The sequence below is a fragment of the Chionomys nivalis genome, chromosome 11, assembly GCF_950005125.1.
Source record: "Chionomys nivalis chromosome 11, mChiNiv1.1, whole genome shotgun sequence".
Classification (NCBI taxonomy): Eukaryota; Metazoa; Chordata; class Mammalia; order Rodentia; family Cricetidae; genus Chionomys; species Chionomys nivalis.
In genome coordinates, this window is record NC_080096.1 from 3,765,870 (window position 1) to 3,790,304 (window position 24,435).

The 24,435-nt window shown below is 52.3% G+C and overlaps 2 protein-coding genes across 5 annotated transcripts in view; one reads left to right on the forward strand and one right to left on the reverse strand.

Annotated features, from left to right (window-relative positions):
• The window catches only part of Nphp4 (nephrocystin 4), an 81,748-nt gene extending 79,491 nt beyond the window's left edge, over window positions 1–2,257 (reverse strand). For 3 of the 4 annotated variants that reach the window (XM_057784063.1, XM_057784065.1, XM_057784066.1), the window contains exon 1: window positions 1,072–1,315. The gene's annotated coding sequence lies outside the window, so the exon portion shown is untranslated. Of the gene's footprint in view, window positions 1–1,071; window positions 1,316–2,232 lie in introns of those variants that run through there. The other variant, XM_057784064.1, reaches the window with a different exon arrangement.
• Kcnab2 (potassium voltage-gated channel subfamily A regulatory beta subunit 2) overlaps window positions 1,455–24,435 on the forward strand; it is an 88,345-nt gene continuing 65,364 nt past the window's right edge. The window contains exon 1 of the mRNA XM_057784070.1: window positions 1,455–1,593. The gene's annotated coding sequence lies outside the window, so the exon portion shown is untranslated. The remainder of the gene's footprint in view (window positions 1,594–24,435) is intronic.

A 24,435-nucleotide genomic window follows, 5' to 3' on the forward strand; every position in this document is an offset into this window, starting at 1 on the left:
ATCCGGTGTATTCCAGAAGCAAAGAGATGAATGCCATCTCCAACAATATTAAACTGTAGTAAGGAAGAAACACAGGAGGGGCAAGTGGGTGCATCCCATTGCATGGATCATGACCAAGACTCTTATATAGGTGACCTTCCACAAATAGTGGTGCCAGACTCGGGGAAGCCTGCTCCCCAGAAATGATGACCTGAGATTTACTTCCACTAGTTGGGGGTGGGGGAGATGGGGGGTGGAGGGCTTATCTATATAAGTTTAATTAAGAGATGTCTGCTATGCCTTCATTCACCCTCTGCTATGGGACTACAGACGTGGTCTTGACCAAAGTAGATAGTCCCAAAGATCCCTGGGTACAAACACTACAACAAGATAGTGCTAGGGCAGTTTGGGGCACAGAAAGAATTGTGGCCCGTGGAAGCTGCATGGCTGAGCTGCAAATGAGACCAGGATTGGACCATTCCCTAAACCCGCAAAGCTGGTTTCAGTGCAAACTTCCACGCGAGCCGCTAGCGCATCTCCCCGAACCAAGGCAAGACTAGACCCACCGGGAACCCAGACAAGAAAGTGGGTTGCATTCCGAGTAATGAAGGAAGGACGGTCGATCCTGCGCCCCGAGGGCTGGACAAGGATAGGACCAGGGACCTCACAGTGCATCGAGGGCCGCAAGAACCTGAGCGAACTGCACGCACTAGGGCTGGAAAAGATGCACGCACACCAGGCCATGGGTGTCTTTGAGGCTCTGGAGAGCTCACCGCATCCGTTTCGGCCCCGGACTTTTGCGGGAGCCACGTCAGAAAACAGAGCACTAACCGAAGGAGACCCCGACGCCCAACTTCTGCTGGCAACCGGGATGCACCAATAGCGACGCAAGGGGGAGAGGGTGAAACCCACGCGACCTAGGCCCAGCCCTGTGCTCCGTGCCGTGCCTTGCAAACACCAGATCTCCAATAACATGCTATATGTACAGCTCCACCCGAGACCCTGAGGTCTCTTCGAGCTCTGCTGCCACCCGATCCTCCAAAACACGCACACTTCCCCCGCATTTGGTTTAGTCCACCGCTGGCGCGTTACCTAGGAGACCAGCACCGGATCCACGCTTCCAAGGACGTCCCGCACCGTGGATCCAGCGATCCGGCGGCCCGGTGCCCAGAGGAACCCAGGGTCTCGTGAGTTCGGCACTGGCCGAGGGGGGCGCCCAATCCACCGCCACCCCACGCGAGGAGCCCCGGCCTGCGGGACACCGAGACCTCAGCACAGAACCAGCCTCGCGTCACTGTCTCCGTCAAGGCCGCGCAGCCAATGAGAACCCGAGTTCAGGGACCCGAACCCCGCGCGCACCAGCCAATCGGCGCGCCGGCGGGAGCAGCATGATTTGCATGGATTTCAACGGCCTCCGCCAATGAGACTGTGACTGGCGTGAATCAGAGCCAATGATAGGCTGCTAGGGGCGTGGCCGCGGGCGTCCCACGAGGTAAAGATGCTGCGGGCGGAACCTGCGGGAGCGAGCGGGATTCGGGGGCGCTCAAGTCGCAAGGGCAGGGCGGGAAGGAAGATCCGGAGCGGGGCGCGAGATCCGGAGCTGGAGGCCCCCAGGTGAGTGCAGCTGGGAGACCCCGGCGGGCACCTGCGAGGCCGCGCTATCGCGGGTACCGCGGTCCCTCTCCTTCTCATCTTCCCCAGCCCTGCATCCCTGCCCCCGCCGCGGTTCTCACCTCCTCTCTAGCCTCCCCACCTCCTTCTCCATAGTCTCCCTCCCCCCCACCCCACCCTCTCTGCTTCCCTGTCATCCTGCCCCACCTTTCAATCGACATCCCGGACCCCAACCCCAAACTTCATCCCCAGCTCTACCCCCTCCCGCCCCGCATTCTCTCCTTGCCCTTGCCTCCCTGCTTCTCATCCTCTCTCCCGGCCTCTGCGCATTCCTAGTAGCTGTCTTCTCCATTCCTCTCCTTGTAGCTCCTCTAGACTCATTCTTCGTCCTTGCTGCCTGCCGGGTGCTCCTTTCGTCTTGACCCCAGCTTCCCACCCATTCTGTTCCCAGCCCCTTCCATCCCCGCCAGCCGCCACCACCATCACCACCGCAGTGCTCTGTTTTGCGATGCTCCCCAGCACCTTGACACTCGTTGAATCTACGCCTTGTCCCCTTGCCTCTGTCTCTAGACCTCTACCCCCACCCTCAGCTTCTCTCCCTATGCCCAGACCCTGGCACTAAGCGCATTCCCTATTCCCTACCTGCTGCTGCTGCTGCTGCTGCTGCTGCTGCTACTACTGCTGCAGGATGCGGAACCCAACTGCTGCACTGCTGCCTGCTGCAGTATCTGCAGCAAGGTATACCTACCCACCTGCCTTCCCTCCCTCCCTCCCGTCTGGCACACCCAGCTTGCTTTTCCTGGCACATGGTCTGGGGTCTCCTGCAGGATGCCTTCCAGCACCCCTTACTGCCTGCTTCCCAGTTACCATCTCCCTCTTCACCCATCCCCCTCTTACTGCTCAGTCTCACTTTGTGATTCAGCGTTTTTGGGGTTGGTAACTTTCTTTGCTTACTAATGTGAAAGGGACCTGTCTTAAAGGCAGGTGGTCTGGGCTCCGAAGGTATGAGAGCCACATCAGAAACCAGACTTGAACTACCCTTTTGGAAGAGGGGCAGGAGCCAAGGACCCACCAGTGGGGGGGCTGCCTCTTGCTCCATTCCATTTGTCTGCCCTGTGTTGAACCACATCCAAGGAAAGATGACATAAGTAATAGCTCTTGGAGAGATGGACTATTAGCATTTATGGAAATTAATACATCTACATCGCAGAGCAGGAACACCAAGTTCGGTCCACAGCTGTCCTGCTATCTGTCGCTTCAGGGTTTCTTGTTTCTTTGTAGTTTCTCCTCCCCCTCAGAACTCCAGCCCCCAGCTCCCTTCATTGCCAAGAATAAGCTTCCACCCTGCACTTCAAATGGCACCCGGGTCCCACGTTGCAGGGCTTGGGGACTTGTGTGTGTGAGGAGTCCCATCGATCCACCTGCTTCTCACTTGGCAAATGTATGTTCTGCAGAGACCAGGCTAGTGTGCAACTACTGGGGTCCTGGCCTTGAGCTTTTCCAGCGTGGGTCCCTCAAAGTGTACTTGACTCTTGAGGTGCTGTTGGTCAGGTCCAGTCTGCATCCTCCCCAGGGGAAGCTGTCTATGTCTACACCAGCCTTGGTGGGACTTAAAGTGCTGGGTTGTAGCAGGACCCTGTCTGGAAAGCAGCCTGGGGGAGACTCCCTACTAAAATAGAGATTCATCCTTTTGCCTCTTTGCTACACCAGTCAACAAATGCCCTGTGGGTGCCCAGTCAGGATCTAGGTACGGAGCCAGGCAATGGGCAGAGAAAGGCATATCACAGAAAAACGTGAAGCCTTTTCACACGTTTCTAGGGAGTCCGAAATCCTGTGAGTGTGGATGTGGAGCCTGGATGAGGGACGTGTATACGAAAGCTGTCAGCCGCAGGAGACAGGGAACTGTGACTCTCAGGCCACGCGTGCTCTGAAGCCAGAGGACCAAGAATTCTGTGGCTGCCCCACACAGAAAATGCCCTACCCTTGGACTGGCCTCTTTGTCTTTTCAAATTCACCTCCAGTGACTGGGAGGAAATGGCAGGCCCCATGTTAATGTGGCAGTTTCTGGGAAGCGCCTGGAGGGAGGAGTCCTTGCCTTGTGTTTGTGGGTCCTCAGCATGGCAACTGGGCAATCCGGAAGGAACATCTTTACCAGTCTTACAGTGCCGGGGAGTGTGTCCAGTTTCTGAGGACACTGGCTGGAAGGAACGTGTGTTTGAGGCTTGGTTAAGTTCTCAGCGGTCTGTCTCAAAAGGCCCCAGAGCTAGAGCCATGCAAGGAGACAGAACAGCTGGTACAGTCAAGCTCTGGAAAGATAGACAGATATGTCCAGACCAGAGACACCGTGCCTCCCTTTGTCGTCTCTCCCAGCAGCCAGGAAGTCTCCCTCACCTTGTAGGTAGGAAGACTCTTATGCTACAAGAGTCTTGACCACCCAACAGCCAGCCATCTCCTGCCCCGGAGGACAGAGATTCATGATGGGGTGGGCAGACCTCATACTTGACACTTACTTGAGCCCAGCTTATACCGTGGCTGTCTGAGCTGGAGGAAACCAGTACCCCGAGGACACAATGGCTGCCCTTTGGGAAGGCCACTGGTGAGGAGGTATCACTGACATTTCTAGAAGTTCTTGTGGCGTGTCAAATTGACAGGACTAGCATCTCTCAGGAATGGGGTGGAGTGGGGACGAGTACCATTGACCACAACAAATTCTCAGGGACTCCAGTCAGCCCAACCTGGGAAAGTCCTAGCACAGAGATGCTATTATTCATGTCCATGTATTTATTTAGAGGGCTCTGGGTGCTATAAGAGGAGGAAGAGAGTCCTCACTGGAACTGTATTGCTGACCTTACTTCACATCTGAGCCTTAGGAATAACCCTGTGAGGTAGGCTTATTAACCTACAGGGGAAACTGAGGCATAGAATGGCAACGAGTCACACCCTGGCCTCCCAACTAGTGAAGGATCTTGTTCTGCCAGGTCTGAGTACCAGTTACTCACTGCATGATCCTACCAGGCTCCAGCCAATGCCAGAAACACTCAGCTCCGTGGGATGAATCTCCCCAGATGTCCAGGAGGTCTAGGGTTCCAAGAGATACCTGAACTGGGTATGACTTATCTTTAGAGTGGGTCTGTCAAGAGTGACAGTTCTTGGTGCCACTCGGCTGACCTCTTCTGGCTCGCCCAGTGCCAAGAGGCGAAAAGAACAACAGAGAACACATGTCTAAAGCTGGTGGACTCATCCGGTCTCCATCCCTTCTCTAGGAGTTGGCCCTTTGACCTGAGCTCTGCTCTGTGAAGCTTCTAGGTCTCTGCATCCACCACAACACGTAGTGAGCTCCTCAATGGTTGGTGCTCAGAGCACACTGGTCACCCTGAGTGTGTCCTGCACCAAGACGTCTCAGTTCCTAAGCTCATCCCCTTGCTGGATAGGTTCTTAACAGACCTCATCCCGCTCTGCTGAATGGTGTGTGGTTAGCTCTCAAGACCTGGGGTGGGACTGTCTTGGCCAGTTTAATAGCATGCCTCTCCTGAGTGTGCTCCATATACGTAGCCAGTCTGCTCTCTCTTGCAAGCTGGCTAGGTTCAGATAAGTAGGATTGGGAAAGGGGGGGACATGAAGAAAGGTGGAGACCATCCCCCTTACTTCTTACCTGCAGTCCAGCCGTGGCTAGAATGGTTGTCCTCGCTGCGTTCTCCCTGAGCAGTTACAATCCATCACCCAACCCAGTGGCTGAAAGCTGCACATCTTGGTCCTTTTTCACAAGATCCCTGCGACTAGGAAATTGACAAAGAACAGAGGTTGGCAGTCTTCTGCAGGTTCACTGACAAACGCGCCCGCTTTCTGAATTCTACCTCCCAAGAGTTTTGTCCTTTCTCCTTTCTCCAAACATTGGCTGAAGCTCTAAGTCCGTCCAGGACACATTCTCCCCCGTCCCCTTCTCCCCACTCCACTCCCGTGCAGCTGCTTGCTCCAACTCTGTCTCGGAGAACACACTTTTCTCCCTTTCTCCATCTTTCTCCTGCACCTGCTAAGATCTCCATTTCACCTCCCCTATCGTTTTGTCTTTCAAATCCCAATAAAATTATCATCGTTCTTTCTGTGAAGAGAAATTAAGAGAAATGAGACAATAATGCAAATTTATTTGGCTCAGAGTCCTGGAGGCTGCAGAAGCCAAGAGCATGACACCTCAGTTAGAGCAAGGACTGCATCATTGCTTGGCATAGGGCATGGCACCACAAAGCAAGCAAGCATATCTCAGCTCAGGTCTCTCTTCCACTTTATAAAGTCCCCCACCAGGCCTGGTCCTACCCCAGTGCCATCATCTCATCCTGATTGCCATTCAATAACCCCCCCTCCGAAAACCATCAACATAGGTACCAAAGTCTGAATGAGAGTGTATCCCAGGGGCTCGTGGTTTCAACACTGGCTCCTCAGCTGGGACCTTTAAGAGATAAGGACAAGCTGGCAGTAATGGGTTCCTGCTCCTTCTCAATGTAGGAGGGCTAGGATAACTAGAATATGTGGACAAAGAGATGACCATGAATCTACTCAGAAGTTTAAAGCATTATTGTAAATTTATAAATACCAACAATGTGTAAAGACCTTCCCACAGACATTGGAAGGGCAGACAGGAGCAAGACCCACCCAATTCTGCCTCGGGGCTAGGAGTCAGGACGGAGGAGAAGACCCTGTTGATGGGGATGAGAGATGAGCAGGGAAGACAGGCAGGGTTGTGATAAGCAGAGGTAGGAAGAGACTGTCTGGGAGAACCCCTTCATGGTCAGGTCATGGGGGAGGGGGTGCTGGGACAGCTGAGCCACGGTGAGAATCCAGTGCAGGCGTGTGAACATGGGTGAAAAGGATGAGTAGAAAGGAGATGCCGAGGGCTTCAGGTTGTGGCCTTGCAGTCTGTGCCCAGGAGCCTTGAGAAGGACCTGGGGTAGACTGCCTGATCACCTAACAGCTAATTCTGAGAGAGGGGGAGAGAGAGAGAGAAAACACACCCAGGGATAGATGCTGCGTTAAGTAGGGGAGGTGAAGGGAACCCTGGATTATTCTATATTCTATAGTCTAGGAAAGAGAGGGAAAGGGGAGGGAAGGGGGCAGGTGTGTTACAGCCGAACAGACTGCGTTGAGAGAAGTGGGGAGCCTTGGACTCAGAAGTGGCCAGGAGTTTTGAGCAGCCTCCCAAGGCTTGGTATGGCCTGCTGTAGGCCAACCCCGCCAGGCTCCAGGCTCCTCACTGAAGACCCTGGTCTCTCTGCTGTGCATCACTCACGTTGATGCAGAAACGGTCCTAGAAGTCATCGTAGCTGCGCTGAAGTGCCTGAGCTGACAGTGGTGGAATCAGGACCCAGATCCCAGCGCTCTCTGGCCGACCCTGTGGACACCACCTCCTGGGTGGCTCTAGATTTTGACAGTGAATGGGGAGAAAGCAGGTGAGGAAGGGCTGGGCTCGGGAAGTGACAGGCTTCACCCAGGAAATTCGTATTTCCATCCAGCACCCATCTGTGATGCAGCCTTGTAGCTGGTCTCTTGTAGATGGTTTTCATGGTACGTTCTTCTGTTTCCTAACTTACTGGGGTGTTTAGGGGGACACTCTGAACTATGTGATCATGATACATCCATTAAGCCTCCAGTGGCCCTGCTTCGTGCCACCACAGAGCCGCGAGTATGAGCCACGCGACATCCCGCTAGAGCCAATCATGGGTGCGCCTGTTGGGTCTGCAGAGCCTGCGGTCTGAGCAAACCACACAGGCCGAGGGTCCCCCGTGGAACTGGGTGGACCCCATCGTTAGTAGAAACCTAGATGTAAGGGTTCCAACCGCACACTTAGAGAAACGCCCCTAGTTATGTTGGTCTGTTGGTGAACTTCCCTAACTCTACTTTTCCTTAAACCTAAATGACACTCAAAGAGGGAACGTTTTCTGATGGTTGAAAGCTCCAGGGCAGGGCATTCACCAAGGTTTCATTAGTTCTCAGGGAAGCGCAAAGCCCGTGTTCTCCTGGATCAGGCCACTAGCTTTCATTGGCTTTGAATCTAAAGATGTGCCTCGATCCTGAGGCAGCTGTTAGCTTGTGAGGCCTCCTGGCAGGGGGTGCGCCGGGGGGGGGGGGGTGCTATTGGTCCAGCTCCTGGGCAGAGCTGTGTAGAGGGATTGACTCTGGTCACTGTGTACATGACTGATTCCCTGCTGTTCCCAACCGCTCCCTGGCTCCCCTTCTCTGCTCCCCTCCTCTCCTACCTCTGCTCAGGTGACTCCTCTTACCCTCAGGGCATATTGCCTTTCCCTGGCAATGTGTAAAGGGTATTTTAGTCACCCAGGCCAAGAGGTGTTCAGGTGTCATGCCCAGGAGTTTTGGGGCCATCTTGTCCCCTTTCTTCGGTAGATAATGTAGTGCCTAGAGCAAGACTGCAGATCCCAGCACTTCCCAAGGGGACACAGGTGTACTTCACTTCTCACAGGAGAGCAGGCCTGAGCCTCCTTGTTTACGCCTACTGTTTGAGGCAGAGGCTCAGGGGACCTTGGTGCCTATACTGAGGTGCCTGGGGGTTCTGGGAATGCTGTCCTGCCTTCTTACCCTGACAGTAACACATGGGTCAGCTCCTATGGGGCATGGACACTGTCTCACTGGTACATGTAACAGCTACAGTGGGCCCCAAGTCCAGAGGAAACGGCTTTACCCAGAAAGGACGTTTTCAAGTGAAGCGTGAAGGCTGACCCCTGGGGCCTGCTGTTGGCCCCGGGGAGCTGTGGTGGTGTGCAGGGTGTGCTCCTCTCCCACTTCTGCTCTGCAGCGAGACTTCTTCTGACTGGAAATATCACTCTTCACAGGAACCATAAATTGAGTGTGATCGTTACCCTCGGGAAACCTGACAGTGGGGGAAAGAACTTAGCATCAGAGGACCAAGGGGCTCCAGGGGCCACCGTGGAAATGTCTGCTGTTCGGTGGATTTGGGGGCACAGTGTCTGCAGTGGAATGAGGAGAGGTGAAGCTAGGCATGAAACCCGAAGCAGGAATAGTGAAAACCCAGAGACAAATACTGGGGTTCACACTGAAGATGAGAAAAGCAAAACAAGCCACTAGAAAGTCTTCCCTCTATCAAGGCTGGGTGACTTCAGATAGAGAGCCGAGCCTCTGTCTCCTCCTCTAGTGCTGGAATTAAAGGCGTGTGACTCCCTAGTACTGAGATTAAAGGTGTTTTATTCTTGCTGCAGAAACCTATGGCCAGGAGGTGGCATTGAGACCAGAGGAGACAGCACAGGGTGTTGGGCACCGTGAGGAAAGGAGTTGTCCTTCTGAGTTAACCAAAGATCTTAGTTCCCAAACATCTTCCACAATAATGTCCAGCCTCCTATAGCTGAGGTTGTCTGCTTGCTTAGTGTCTGAAAGATGATAGCTGCCCAGGGTCACCCCACCTCAGCGCCCCAAGCACTGCCTCTGAGCCCACAGCATCCTCAGGGAAGGTCACAGGCCCTAAGCTGTTCATGCAGCCACCCTATCCCCAAACACCCACACATAGGCCCGTGTGCCTAGCTGGCCCTCCCTCCCTGCCTCACCGACTCCAGAAGGTTCTGGCAAAGCCCAGTGGGTGCTGCTGGTGCGGGATGCTGTGGAAAGGGTTGCACCCTACCCTGTGGCAGCTGATAACCATGGTAACTGTGGAGAGCTTCTGGGGTGTCCCAGCCACCTGCTGTGTTGTATGGGTGCCCAGACCTGGCCAGGCCCCAGGGTACACCATGTGGAACAGTGGGAGGTAGGGGGAGCCCTAAGCCAGGGGACCCTCCTCGCAGCTCCTGGAAGGAACAAGAGAGCACCTGTCCCCAGACTCAGCGGGATGCTGGTCCAGCCATCTTGTTCAGGGTTAGAGCTAAAGTCCAAGGCTCCCGTAACCAGTGGCCTGAGGCTCCGCCAGACTCTTCACCTCCGTGATGCCTGTGGGTCAGTCTCTTCCTCATAAGGAGAGGGGAACTGACTGAAGTGAACTCCTTCTTGTTGGTAGAGCTGGGGTCAGCATGCTCCTGACCCAGCACCCTCTGTGGAGCTGGGATGGGGCAAGAGCCAGACAGGGGTGAGGTGATCCTCTTCCACTGAGGCAGAGAGCCCTACTCCTGGGCAGAAATCAGACCTGTGCTAGACCCTCCCCAGAACCCCATTCTAGGCAGCAGATATGTTCATCCATCAGGGGCTCCCCCTTCTAGGCTCCATTCTCTAGGGAGCCCTTCATACATGATCGTGACTTATTGGCACAAGGGGCAGCCCACTACAGAATGCAGCAGACACCATGTCCCTTTGACCAAGCACACACTAGCCAGATCCAGGCTAACTGGTTTCACAGACTTTAAAAGCCCAGTTCCCTGAAGGCAGTATATTTTCCTCCCAGTTCCTCTCTGACCCAAGTGCTGCTGGCCCTGGTTATAGACAGAGCTGAACTTGCCGAGAAGTCATGTCTCCATCCGTCTCCCCTGCCCCGAGGAGCTGCCCAGGAAGCCTCAGGACCAAAACCTCCATCTTGCATATCCTCCAGGATCTCACCCTTCCCAGTCTAGTTCTGGCAAGCAGAGGGAAGCCTTCCCAGCCATCAAGGGCACGAGACTTGGCTCACACTAACCGTAATGAGACTTGGCTCATACTAACCATAGTGTTGAAGAACTCTTAGTCTTGCCTAGAGCACCCTGAGCCACAGGACACACCACAGGTGAGGCCAGAGACGGGACAAGGACATACCCTTGAGGTAAGGAGGCTTTAGGCACAGTGCCTGCACATAGAGGCAGCTGTGTTCCTGGCGCTGGCATCTCATTCTGATGGTGTCAGCGTGGTTGGGTTGTCCCTCAGCTCTTCAGTGTCCGCACTACTCCGCCAAGGCAGGACATGGCTCCTATTTTAACAGTAGAGACATTTAACTGTACAGCCCTGACTCTCACTCTGCAGAAGCTGTCCCAGGGCCTCCAGACCAAGTGTTCCCAGAAGACAGGCAAAGGAGGCCAAGTAGCTCCCAGTCATGCCTGGGTAGGGAAGAGTGGACAGCTGAGAGTTTGCCCTCACTGGAGGAAGAGCCCGAGCTGACCCTGAGAGCTAAGGACAATGACTGTGCCAATTATTGCCGCCTGTACTGTAGTCTCTCATTTAGATTGGCAGCTGGCCTTCACCGTGGGTTAGCTCTTGAGATGTTTAAATACCTTACATGCACTCGCTCTCAACCCCCTGGCTACCCCCACCTACACAATCCCCATTGGGATTGCCCTAGACCTGGGCCTTGCCTGAGTCACACAGTTAGCAAAGGACAGAGTTCTTTGGTGGTGGACTCCTCTACACCCTACCAAGGGTTTCCATTCCCACCTATGGTCCACAGCCAAAAGGAACCCAGGATAGCTGGTGATGCGGCAGCCCAACATAGAATCATAAGTTTACTTAAAACATCATTAGATTATTTTTGCATTTTTTGTAATTGTTTTGGGTGTTATGAGTCATAAACTTACATATGAGAAAGCCAAGTCCTGGTGTCACATAAAATAAATGTCTGTATGCTCTTGTGATCACAGACTAAGTTGAACACCCATGAGACAGACACCCCAAGGACTACCCCATCAACCAGGCAGGTGCTCACTCACTCGTGACTTCCTTCCTGGGCCAGGGGCACCATAGTGCCAAGAAGCAGTGAAATGGTATGAAGGCTCCCAGCTGACTGCCCAGACAAGAGGTTCCTGTGGGGCTCTTTCTTTCTCTCCTTCACACGTGGACACTCAGACCTCTACTAGAAAGTGATTGGTGTAGTCACCGTGGCCACTCTTACCTATTCACTTGCACCCCTGGCAAACACCTAGGTACCCGTGTGCCTTCACCCTACGTCATACCACAAATTGTCCCAAACAAGGACCAGCTTGAGTGGCCACATCCCTCCCTCCTGCTAACAATCACTAGTCTCTCCCCCCCCCCACCGCCTGCCTCCCCCTCCCTACCTCTCCCTCTCTCTCTCTGTCTCTCTCTCTCTGTCTCTCTGTCTCTCTCTGTCTCTCTCTCTCTCTCTCTCTCTCTCTCTCTCTCTCTCTCTCTCTCTCTCCCGATGGGATCTTACTATGTAGGTGTGACTAGCCTGAAAGACACTATGTAGATCAGACTGGGCTTGAACTCAGGGAGATTCACCTACCTCTGCCTCCTTATTGAAGGTGTGTGCCACCACTCCTGGCTTCGACATTGTATCATTCATCCTCATTCTTCTAAATGAGACTGTAGCAAGGATCTGAGGACAACTCACTGTCTCCCTGTGGCCCAATAGGATAAGGTCACATAAGCATGGTTTTGGGGTCTAGGCTTTAGTCCTGTATTGTGCGGTAACTCTCCCAAATATGCCCACCGTGTCCACGCAGGAGTTTGACCACAGTACTTCCCTGTTAATTATGTGATGTTGAAGACAGTACCCCACGGCCTTCTCTCTCATCTCCTTTACTCATCGAGGCTTTAATGGATGGGGTGAGTGCAGCTGGCTCTCACACTGCTGGTGGATGCTCCATGGGCACGGAATTAATCTTTCATGCTTCTGTCACGTGGTGCTGTTGAGGGGGTAATCCTCTTTGAAACCCTTTGTTATTTATTCCTACCATCCCCTGGAGAGTAGGGATGAGCCCAGCCTGCCGGGCTGGCACACGGAAATACTGGAAAGCAGAACCCTCCAGCACACCTCCCCCTGCCACCAAGTGGGCGGTGCTGGAGCACATGGCTCCAGACCCCAGGATAGTCTTCTCCCAGAGAAGGCTGTTTCTTGACCTCCTCACAACCTGCTTTTTTGGGTAGAAGGGGCTTAAAAGTCGGGGCATCCCCACTCCCCGTCCACACTTTGATTTCAGCCATTCAGTGACCTCAGCCTCAAAATAGTAAAAGGAAATTATTAGAAATAAACAATTAGTAACTCTTAAGTAAAATTTTAGGGTATATTTTAATTATCATTTTATTATTGCTAATCTGTTAGTGTGCCTAATTTCTCAGTTAAGTTTTAGTGTGATCAGGGTTGTATGTAGGAAAAATCTTGGTACTGCTTGAGATTTCCAATATGGGGGCATCTGGGACCCCGTGGATGTGGAGAGCTAGACACATCCATTTCCTAGTGTCACAGTCAACATGGCTCGAAACGCTGTACTTTTTCTCTCGTCATTCAGGAGGGCTGAAATCAAAGTCGGTGTGTGGGCAGGACATCCCCTTTGTCAGTGCTGGGGGGACAAGGGATCTTCTCCTGGGTCCTCTTCTAGGACTTTCTGTGGTTCTGGTGGCTGCTGCAGTCTGTGGCGTTCCTTGGCTTACAGATGCCACCTCAGCTTCCTCGTCATGTGCCTTCGGTGTCTGTCACCTCTGAAGTGGCATTTGTCACTTCAGGTAGAGCCACACTGGCGCAGGATGAGCTCATCTCTGGGTCTTTATCTTAAACATCTCCAGGAGAAGGGGCTTAGATGTAATTTGGGGATGATAACACCCATGGCAGCAGGTTCCCACAACGGATCTCCACCCCCATGCCCACCCCCTCAAACACACACACACCTTAGCGCTCCACCTGGGAGCTTCCATGGCTTACGTCGTAATCTGGTGATCACTCTCCCTCCAGCAGGGGTTATAAATCAAGTGTTGCAGGCTGAGAGAATGAGGCAGAGTGGTGGAGTATGGGAGCCAAGTGCCATTATGTGGGATCTTATCTCAGAAAAAAAAAAAAATAGCAGTGGGGCCCACACCATGACTAAGAGGGGCAGGATTCATCGTAGGGGCTCATCTGCTCGTTCCACCTGGTAGGTTTCAGAGGCACAACCCCTCCTGATTTGGGGAGCTCAGCACAGGTGGCAAGACACAGCATCCCATGGGAGAAAATGGGAGCACTAAAGTATAAACTTCCCATTCAGCAAGCCAGGCTGGCTTCCTCCCGGGAGGCCAAATTCATGCTGTGGACTTAAGGGAAGGCCCAGGGAGAAATCATCTTAGAGACTGGAAAACGGGGCCACATTCGGTACCATAGGCAGCTCACCAGACCCAATGCCTAGCCAGTGTCTGGTTCCGCTCTGCCAGTGGAAATGGTTCAGGTGCCAGGCACCTGACTGGACACAGTAGCCGGAGTGTCTTTGCCCAGGGATGCTCAGAGAGACAGGTGGTCCCCATCCAGCAACTACCACGAAATTAGCATCATTCTAGAGGGATGACAGCTCCGACCATTCCCCAGACAAGCATCATGTCCAGCTACTGTGAGGTTTATCCAGAGAGCAAGGGACCCCAACCACAGCTGGGGCAGTGATGCTCAGTTGCTTGGTAACACTCCCACTGAAGTTTCCCCGTATTAGAAGTGCCCACCATTTTCCTTCTCTCACCATTGGGTAGTACACACAGTTAAAAGCCAGACAGCAGCTTGTTCCATCTGTCCATCCCTGCATGGGGCTGGGTGCTGAGCAGTCGGTGTCCCCTCCCGCGCCTTGCTGAGTCAGGCACTGGGACACAGTCTCCTAGGGACAGATTCTGTTTCCTCCCCACCCCCCACTGGGCTTCTCCTACTTTGGCTCACTCAAAATCTCAATCTGGCCATAAGCGGAGACTCAGCGTTTTCTTTATTCCTTTAGGTAGATGCTCCAGCAAGGAGCAGGAGAAGCTTCCTGTCTCTGCAGACACTCCCCCCTCCTCTCTCTCCCTCTGTTGCTCTCTACCCCTGTGTGGGAGGGTGGTCCTCCTGCCCCTCCTCTACCCCACCATCAGCCCGGCTTGTTGATCATCCACTAGATACAGAGTTTCCACCTCTGAAATTGCAGGCCGGGTAGACACAACCACAGCTAACCCAGAAGGGGCTGGGCTACTGCAGCAGTGACCAGGGCTCAAAAGCACTGAGGCAGGCTGGTGCTGCCTGGGATCCTCACAGGTTTACATGGGCATCCCCCGTGGTGAGGGTAAGTGTAGAGGCCAGAAGGCACTGTCTCCCTAGTGACCCCGCTCTCTGGCGTGGTGGGATAGGAATTCTGGAGGCTGGACCATTAGATCACAATGATTAGTGTTTTATAAGGAAGACTGCAAACCAAGTCCATGTACAGTGGTGTGTGATGGCCAGGCTGCATCTCAGGGGTGGGTTCCTTTGATCGCTGTATATTCCTTAAAGGACAGGACAACAAAAAGGCAAAGGAGTGACCTTTAAAGGGACAGAAAAGAGGCTACAGAAGCGGGGTTGGCTAGAGGGTCCTCAGCACAGCTGCCGCCGAAGATCTGCCCAGCTGGCAGAAGATGTGTCCCACTCGGGCTATGCTTTGGGTCCCCAAAAGGGTTTGGGGAGTCCTGCCATGCTCCTTCCGAGAACAATTGCAGTGAGCTGTCATGGAAAGAAACCCAGTGTGCCCATAGGTAGGAAGACAAAGGCAGCCTGGGGACATTCTGCCCCTGAGAAGCAGAAATGGCCCATCTCTTTCCCACAGCTGAAGGCCGCACTCTCTGCATCCATGTTTGAAATGGGTCCTGGATGGATATCTGCACCCTGGGAATAAGACTGTGGGTCCCTCAGATGGCATTAGGAGGCTGGACACTAATCCTCTGGGTCGGGGAAGGAGTCCCGGACCACTTGTCTTTTCAGAGCAGCGGGAGGCTGGCTGGAAGATGGGGCAGCTGTGAGGGTCAGTCCCTTCCACAGGCAGGAAGTTCAAGGACAGCTCCATGGCCTGAGGTGGAGCATCCAACCTGTACGCTGTGAGGCTATTCCCCAGTCTCGCTTTGGGCAGATGAGCAGATGGAGTTGGCTGGCATTCGGCTAGCGGGTAGAATGGCGCTGTCTGCATGTGTATGTGTGAAGTCAGAAGGGAGGCCCCCAGCCTAGGTTACCCCCACCAGAGCCTCCAGCCAGGACTGGCTCTGTACACAGTGTCTTGACCGGGTTCTCCCTCGGTGCTCTTGGTCAACTTCCTGTATTGGGAAGAACGCTGACACACTTTCACAGAAGGGGTTATAAATTTAGTTTTAAAAGAAAAAGGTACTGCAAAGTGACCTGGAATTCACTTTGTGCCCTGGGGTTCCACTCTGGCGGGTACATACCTCCTCCTGGGAATCCTGAGAACGAGGCCATGAGGCCCATGGTCACCAGGGAGCATTCCCTGGCCCTCAGTGTCCCATCCCGATCCCCCCGCCCCCGATCCTGGCAAGTGTTTCTCTCACTTAGGTCTCTGATCGTTTGATTCAAAGTACATGTGCACGCCACCAGTCCCACCACTTGGCTCTCCCATTTCCTTTTATTCAGCATTCATTGTTTGTGTGTTTGTTTTGAGACAGGATCACACTATGTTGTCCTTGGCTGACCTAGAAGTCACTACATAGAACAGGCTGGATTAGCACTTGGGAGGCAGAGGCAGGTGAATCTCTGTGAGTTCGAGACCAGCCTGGTCTACAAGAGCTAGTTCCAGGACAGGCTCCAAAGCCACAGAGAAACCCTGTCTCGAAAAACCAAAAAAAAAAAAAAAAAAAAAAAAAATAGTTTTTATTAACTATTCTGAAACAAAACTTGCTATCCTATACCAAATCCAGTGTTTCTTGCTTTCCTTAAGAAGAAACTGGAAAAAGTAAATGTAAATTTCAGACCCTCACCGGCGAGACCAGAACTGCACAGGACATGTTCTGACAATCCAGCCTTGTGGGTCCTGGGGACTCCAGGACAAGCACTCACCTCCTTTGCTGGGAATTCTGCCCGTCACCTCCAGTCATCTAGGCTCCCGCAGTTCACAGGTGGAATGCTGGTTGAAAGTCATCTGTGGTGTCAAGGGCAAGCTAAAGAGAAGAGCAACAAAGGAGATTGGCAGAGAGTCAGTTCCCCATACCTCTCATTGGCTGAGAGTCCAGTCCCCCGTACCTCTCATTGGCTGAAAGTTAGTTCCCCATACCTGTCATTGGTTGAGAGTCAGTCCTCCGTATCTCTCATTGGCTGAGATTCCAGTCCCCTCTACATCTCATTGGCAGAGAGTCAGTCCCCTGTATCTCTCATTGGCTGAGAGTCCAGTCCCTCATACCTCTAATTGGCTGAGAATCCAGTCCCCCATACCCCTCATTGGCTGAGTAGAGAGTGGCCACAGCAACATCAGGGTCCCCAGGAACTGGGCTAGCATTTCAGTTTCAGAGACTTCTAGAAAGCCATAGAGAGTGTTCTTCAGAAAGCACCCAGGCTGAGATCTGGTAGAGAATGTTGGGAAGCTCATGAATAGTATTGGCTTTGCCGAGGGGATGCCTGCCCCAGCCCTTGACCATAATGCTTGCCTTTCAGAAGGTTCAAGTAGACAGAGGACTGATAATGTAAGGTGCAACACCTTTCACCCAAGGGAAATCACCATGAAGACCTGGGGTATAGGGTCTTTGTAATAAAGCCGGTGATGAGTAAAGTCCCTGGTTCATGGAGAGGCCTAGCATCCCTTCCAGCAGCAGGATCACAGATCAAGGCTGTAGGCATGAGAACAAGAGGGAGACATGCACAGTACTGCCTAAGACAGATGTGCAAGGAAATAGACAAACGGTGTGCAGAAAGGGCAGGGGGCATGAGGACTGGAAATGAAGATGGTATCTAAGTATTAAGCTAGGAACTGGGCTTGAGACCGAAGGTACAAGGCAACCACTGAAGGTATTGGAGCAGTGGTTCTCAACCTGTGGATCATGACCCCTTTGCAGGGGGTCACCTAAGCCCTTCAGAAAACAAAGATATTTACGTTATTATTCATAACAGTAGCAAAACTACAGTTATGAAGCAGCAATGAAGATAATTTTGTGGTTGGGGCTCACCACAACATAGGAATTATATTTAAGGGTCTCAGTTCCGGGCAGAAACAGCAGCAGCTAGAGACCTTCCGAGGCAAGATTTTAAGCCTCATGAACAAGGGGGCTCATTGCTCAGTCATCGGCAATCGTCCAAATACCTGGTCCACTGTGCACAGCCTCTCCAGACATTGGCCAGATGTCAAGGATGCAAAGCGCATCAACAGGTCTCTATCTTAATTAAAACAAAGATACTCCCCATTCTCGATCCTGAGAACTGGCCAGGTTCTCACAGCAGGAAGAGGGGTCATCTACAGTTCCTGCCTTAGACTGTTCAGGGCCTTAACACAAGCCTCTCCGTTTTCAAATTACCATCCTCACAGATGGTCATGGAAGTAGTGGTAGAGGGCTATGTATGGGGTGAGTGTGTGTCCTGTGTGTGCGTCTGTGTGTGTGTTCACACGTGTGGGGTTGCCACTAGAATCCTAGCACCCATGCATGTTTCAGGAGCCAGCATCGTCTTGGTGGGGGACGGAGACCTAGTAGAGTGATAAATTGAAAGCCTGCCCTCCACTGAGGAACTCCTCAGAAGAGACAGAAGGCACTGCTAGACGCCCTCTCTCCAGGAGGAGCAGCTGAACGCGACCTCCCGCTGCTCTGCTTCCTCAGCTCTGCATGGCTTGGGCCCCATGCTGACTTCTGTGTTATCTGTAGCAAAGAGCCTCTTGTCCAGAACAAGGTGAACACTGCGTCCATCAGGCAACGCAGCACACTGCATGCACTGGGCAGTGCAGCACAGCATGCATTGAGCAGTGGTATGCAGGACACTGACTGAGTTTCAGGTCCTGTCCTGAGTCTGAGTGTGCTCAGCAGATGAGACACACTCCGTGGTCATATTCTGGGTTTCCCAGTCTCGGGGTGGACACTCAAGTGAGCAGTGTTCACAGGCTGAGGTGCAGGCCTAACAGAAACCGTGTGAGACTGCATGACAGACAGAGCCCTCTGGACAGGTGTCAGCTGATGAGGGACCCCAAGGAAGAACATCCAGAGGGGATCACACAACGGCCCTGTGGCCTAAGAGAGGAAAATATCATGACTAGGGACACTGTCACACTTGCTCCCAGATGTCCAGGGAGTGCTCAGACTGGACACTGCCACCAGCATCGTGGGGATGCCTGATCTCCAAATACCTGGAACCGACCCTGCTCTCTTGTTTTCTCTCACACCCTGCATTGCTCCATCAGCGAACTCTGAGGCCCCAGCACCCCAAGTTCACCATCATATGACCCTCTCCATCTCCGCCTGACCCGAGCTTCCCGCTCACAGCTGGGTAGTCCCAATCTCTTGACAAATGACTCATTTCCTAGAAGGACTCAGGCTCCTCTGCAGTCAGGATGCCCTGCTGGGGATGGCCCAGAACTCTAATTTTGAGGCTAGACTTCCAGATCTGCTGTTCACCCAGTAGCAGAGACAAGCTAGCTCTGCCTCTTAAAACCTCGGTTTTCATAGTTGTCAGTGTCTAACGATGGTAATGAGCTGATGGCAGAAATAACCATAAATTCCTTACCCAGGCCTCACCAGCATCATCCCAAGTAACCCATCCCTACAGAGATCTGGTCCAGGACTGCCATTTCCTCCCTTCCACTGTGGTACTCAGAGAACATCTCCTGCATGTCCCTGAACCCCGGCCACTCACAGTATGGTTCTCAGTGCAAGGTCTTGGTCCACCAGACCCAGTCTCTCCTCCTCAGGACTAGGCTACCTAAGCACTCAGAATAGTGAGGTCACCCAACGCCAAGGACTGAAACAGGAGGCCCCCTCCTTGGCCAGCCCTGTCCGGGTGTGTGGCTCATCTCTGCTAATCACGAGGTGACACAATCAGGGTTTAAAAATACTACATGCTTTTAACTTGGTGCAAGAGAGGGAACGAGAACGCACAGTCTGTGTGAGCAACTCAAATCAAAAATAAATGAGGCAAAAAGAGTCTCCAAAAATAGTGCAGCATCAAAGGCAGCAGCAGCCTGCGTCGCACGGCCAGCTGTCCTCAGCTCTGAGCCTCTGCCGACGAGCAGTGTCGCAGAGGGAGGCTGGGAAGCTGGCTCTACGGTGCTCACTCCGGAAGAGATTAACCAGGCTGCAATCCAGTAGAATTGACAGGAGAATGAAAACAGCACCAAGGTGAGGGCACCCCACCATGCTTTCCTTATCCTATGACCCAGCTGGGCAGTGAGGGCAGAGACTTAGGCAGACAGCAGCAGGAAGGGTTATCTGTCCAGGACCCTTCCTCTTTGACCTGGGATTCCCTCTCCAGACTCAGAGTGTCCCCCATAGAAGAACTGGGCAGCCTCCCGATATGTACAGACCCCAGCTACACGGTGACCAGAGTGACATGCATGGTGTACATAATGAGGGTCTACACATCTGCCTTAATTTTATCCTAGTGAGTGTTACCTGGAATTTGGTGGGGGGATTGTGTTTTTAAGACAGAGTTTCACTTTGTAGCCCTGGCTTTTCTGGAACTTGCTATGTAGACCAGGCTGGCCTCAAACTTACAAAGATCTATCTGTCTCTGTCTCCTGAATGCTGGGATTAAAACTGTACCTCAGCAGCCAGCAGATTCCAGTCCGATCCAGCCCACTTGTTATGGTAATAGGCACATAGCCATGTCTTTTCCTTTACAGACAGTCTTTGGTTGCTTTTGTGCCTCCAGAAACTGACAAGCAGCAAATCCTTAAACTGCAGGGTTTTCCACTCTTCTTGCCAGAGATGGGGGAGGGAAAGATACATGTACACACATATGATTGTGCACGTAGAGGCCACAAGCCAATATTGTGTCTTCCTTAATTTCAAATTTCAAACTCAACAGAGCTTCTTGCTGAACACGGAACCATGCCCACCTTTTTATGCTGATGTTGGGGATCCAAATTCAAGTCCTCATGTCTCCGTGGTAAGCAATTTACTGAGCCACCCACTCCAGCCCTAGAAATGCTTTGCCCCTACGCTCAGCACCCTAGGGAAGATCCCATGTGCTGGCGAGACCTACCTAAGGTTGTGTTTATTGGTGTTGAGTGTGGTGTTTATTATGCCGGGGTTGGTTCTGGACTTTAGAGGCGTCTGCAGGAATTAGGTATCTCTGATTCGGAGAGCATTTTGTACAGGACAGTCACATGATCAGCCTCACATCCCACCAGCTCCAGCACTCATCTGTCACCTATGAACAACTTCAACTTTGCTAGAACAAAGAGGACCTCCAAACGATGCCCAGGATCCTAGCAGAGTCCCCTAGATCCTCCTGCCCACCTCCCCGCTCTGTCCTCCTAACTCTGAGTGAAGAGTAGGTTACATGGCACAGAGTGGGGCTAGAAGGAACCTCACTTCTGGGGACCCTTCCCCTGCAGTGTGCTGATGTCCTCCTGTCAACGTGTGATTCCATGGGTTGTGGTAGAACTAGGCCAAAGCTTGGGCAATGCCAATATCCCCATTGTCCTCTTGGTGGCAGGGCCATGAAGAAGGATCCTTTCAAGAGACCATAGCAGAGCTAGCCCAGAATCATATGGACCCTCTGTGGTTTACCTTTACTCCAGAGTGAGGTCTTAGATGGGGGACAGGCTACATGCCACCTGTCATGCCACCACTGCCACGGGTTCCCCTTCAGTACTGGATATTAAAGTGGATTAGCAAATCAAATCCCCAGAAGAGGCTGTGATCTCCTAAGAGGAAGACACAGTGGAGCTCCCAGGAGGGCTGGGAAGTTGGCAAATGCTGAAGATTCAGCCAAGTGTACAGGAGGAGCAGAACCCAGTGACCAAGAGCACATGGAGACAGGGCAGAGATGCACCTGTGTGTCATCTGTCCTCAGTGACCACAGACAGGTCCAGGTGCAAGAGCCCAGAATCCAGAACAGGTAGCTTGGACTAGAGGCCTGAAATCATGAGGGATAGGGGTGTATGAGGCAGATGAGGAGTCATGGTGTCTGCAGGGGAGGCGCAGCCCTTCATGTGTGTGTGTCTGTGTCTGTCCTTTGTCTCCCTGTCTGTCTTTCTGTCCCTATCTCTCTTTCTATCGCTGCCTCCCTCTCTTTCTTTCTCTCTCTCTCTGTCTCTCTCTCTGTCTCTCTCTCTCTCTCTCTCTCTCTGTGGTGAATATATGTATGAGGCTATGTATGCATTACAGGCATGTCACCTGGGTGCCAGGGATCCAAACTCAGGTCCTCATGCCTACACAGCAGGCACATTATTGACTGAGTCATTTCCACAGTCCCCACCTTTCTAGAAAGCCGTGTTCTAACCTCTGGATCAAGGAGTTGCAGATAATTTTCTGTAACCAACAGATTGTAAAACACCTTAGGCTTGTCGGCAGGACAGTCTCCAAGGCTGCAGATGGTCACTAACTTGCAGCAGCATTAGTCCAGGATCTCCAAATCGCTCTGTCACCGTGTGAAAGTCATAGACAAGAGAAACAGGCTCACTGTCTTTGCCCCCTCCAAGCCATATGTTGAAGCCCTACCTCCAATGTTAAGGAGCAAGGCTTTGGAGGAGATTAGAATGAACAGAGCCCTGAGAAATTGAGCCCCCTGAAATTGAGTCCATGTCTTTACAAGAATAAGAGGCCGACGCAACTCACTCTGCGTCATGATGACCCAGTGCAAAGGAGGTCAGACCAAGAAGAGCTCTCGCTGGAAGCCTGAGTCTGCTAGTCCTTGGTCTTGGCCTTGTAGCCTCCAGACCTATGAGAAGAAAATGTCCATTGTATAAGCCACCTCATCCTTGGTATTTCGTCTTAACAGAGCAAGCTGAGACAAGCGAGTGTGGCTGTTACCAAAATTTCACTTACAGACACACATTTGAATTTTACATAACTCTATGAGTCATAAAGATGCCCTCTCTCTAGATTTTCTACCTACCACGTAGAAATATCAAAGTCAGGTGCCTGTTTTATCCTGGCCCTCGTTTGCCAGCCCCACCCAGGAGCAAAGACACAGGCCACCTCCATTCACTGACCAGATATGTAGTTCTGCCCTGAGCTCTGGGTGATTGTCACTTTAGAAAGGGGATGCCCTGAGTGTTGTTCCAAAACACAGGCAAATTTTGATGTAGCAAGTGCCCAGGCTCAGCAGCTGGATTCCTGCTCTGCGTTCAACAGGAGGTAGCTTGGGCGTTGGGCACCCTCATCTGGCCTGCATTTGAGATTTGGGAAGGCTTCAATGTATCAGCCCCCACAACGCTTGTTACATAGCATGGGGCCAAATGGATTAGCCTACAGCAGACACTTGTGCAGGAGGATCAGAAGCCCACGGCTTACTCTCAGGAACAGGCTAGGGAAAGCCATGCCAGATGTCCTCAGATGCAGGAAAGAATATCACACAGCAGGGACCCAATTCGTCCTTTGTCTCCAGAGACCGGAGTGGGCCTGATAGGTCTAGGCTTAGAGAAAACCATTTGACATGGACACACGAAAGGACCTTTGTCATCATTTCTGCTGTGCAGTAATCTGTTTAGGGTCCTGGGGGACAGGAGATGTTGGTAGCCAGCAGTTCAGGGACCGTGCTTAGGGCCCCTCACCCCCAGAGCTCTGTGATGGACCCCAGCACCACACTTGGAGAGTCGTGTCACGGAAGCCGGTTCTTCTGAACATCTCCCTGTGCTGGCCCAGAGGAATCTAAGTTACATCAAATTTGCACCATTTGCTATTTCTCCTCACAGGGTGGGGTGGCTAGTCTTGGTTCTCAACTTGGCAAACCTGGGAAGACAAAACCTCATCTAAGGAACTGCCTTCATCATATCGGCCTGTGGTTATGTATACGGGATGTTTTCTTGATTGCTAACTGATGTAGGAGTGGCCCCTACTGTAGGTGGTGCCATCCCTGGGCAGGTGGGTCTGGGCTGGATAAGGAAGGTCTGAGCAAGCCAGAGGAAGTGTGCCGAGAGGCAGCGTTCCTCCGTGGTTTCTCTGCTTGAAGTCCTCCTTTAATTCCCCTCAGTGACCGGCTGTGACTTGGGAGTTGTAAAGATGAAATAAACAACCCTTTCCACCCCAGCTTGCTTTTGGTCATGGTGTTTATCACCGAAACCAAACTAGAACACGGGGAACCACTGGGATGGTGTCACTTAGCAAAAGAGTTTTGATTGATTCCCAGATCAGCAGGGCACTCATGACTTAGGGAGATAGTCTCTATCATATGGACCCTCAGCCTGTGAATGTCACCACCCATGCTTGACCCAGCTGGGATACCCCAACATCTGCTGGGGTAACCTAACATCTCCTGCTGGGGTACCCCGACATCTCCTGCTGGATTACCCCAACATCAGCTCCTGCTGCTGGAAGTTACAGCAAGACCTAGTGTGCAGCCATACCAGAATGTCCCCTACCATCAGGAACAGATCTTTCCAGAAGCCACACATCAGGGCTGCACTGCAGGCTGTGTCCCAGGTCTTCCTACCTGGGAGGTAATTTGGGAAGTAAGGTCCTAGACAGGTCCTGTCAGCAGACATACCTGCCAAGTTGTGTGATTATATAAATGTTCACTGAGTAGGAGAAGTGTGATTTCAAATTTGTCATTGTAAAAGACATGCCATAAAGCTTGTCACTGTAAAGGGCGGCTCAACGGTGCTCAGTACCTTCACACTGTAGCAAAGCCCACTCTCCACCACCAGACGGCACCCTCCCATCTGTCCTTACAACCCCAATCCTCTCTCTGTGTCCTCTTTGTGAACTCATGATATCTGTTCATGGCTTGTTGGCAGAGGCCACTTGTTCATTCCTGGGTGCCCAGACCATGAAATAATCACTCAGAAACTATATTATTTGCAATACTGTTTGGCCAATAGCTTAAGCGTATTTCTGGCTAACTCTATATCTTAAATTAACCCATTACTATTAATCTGTTTATTGCCTCATGGCTGTGGCTTACTGGGTAAAGTTCTGTCCAGTGTCTGTCTCCAGTGGGGCTACATGGCTTCTCATTGACTCCACCTACTCTCTCCTCCTCTATCCATTTGGAACTCCCACCTTGCCCCATTCTGCTAAGCCACTGGCCGAAACAGCTTTATTCATTAACCAATAAAATCAACACATAGACAGAAGGACTTCCCACACCAATGGTTGGCT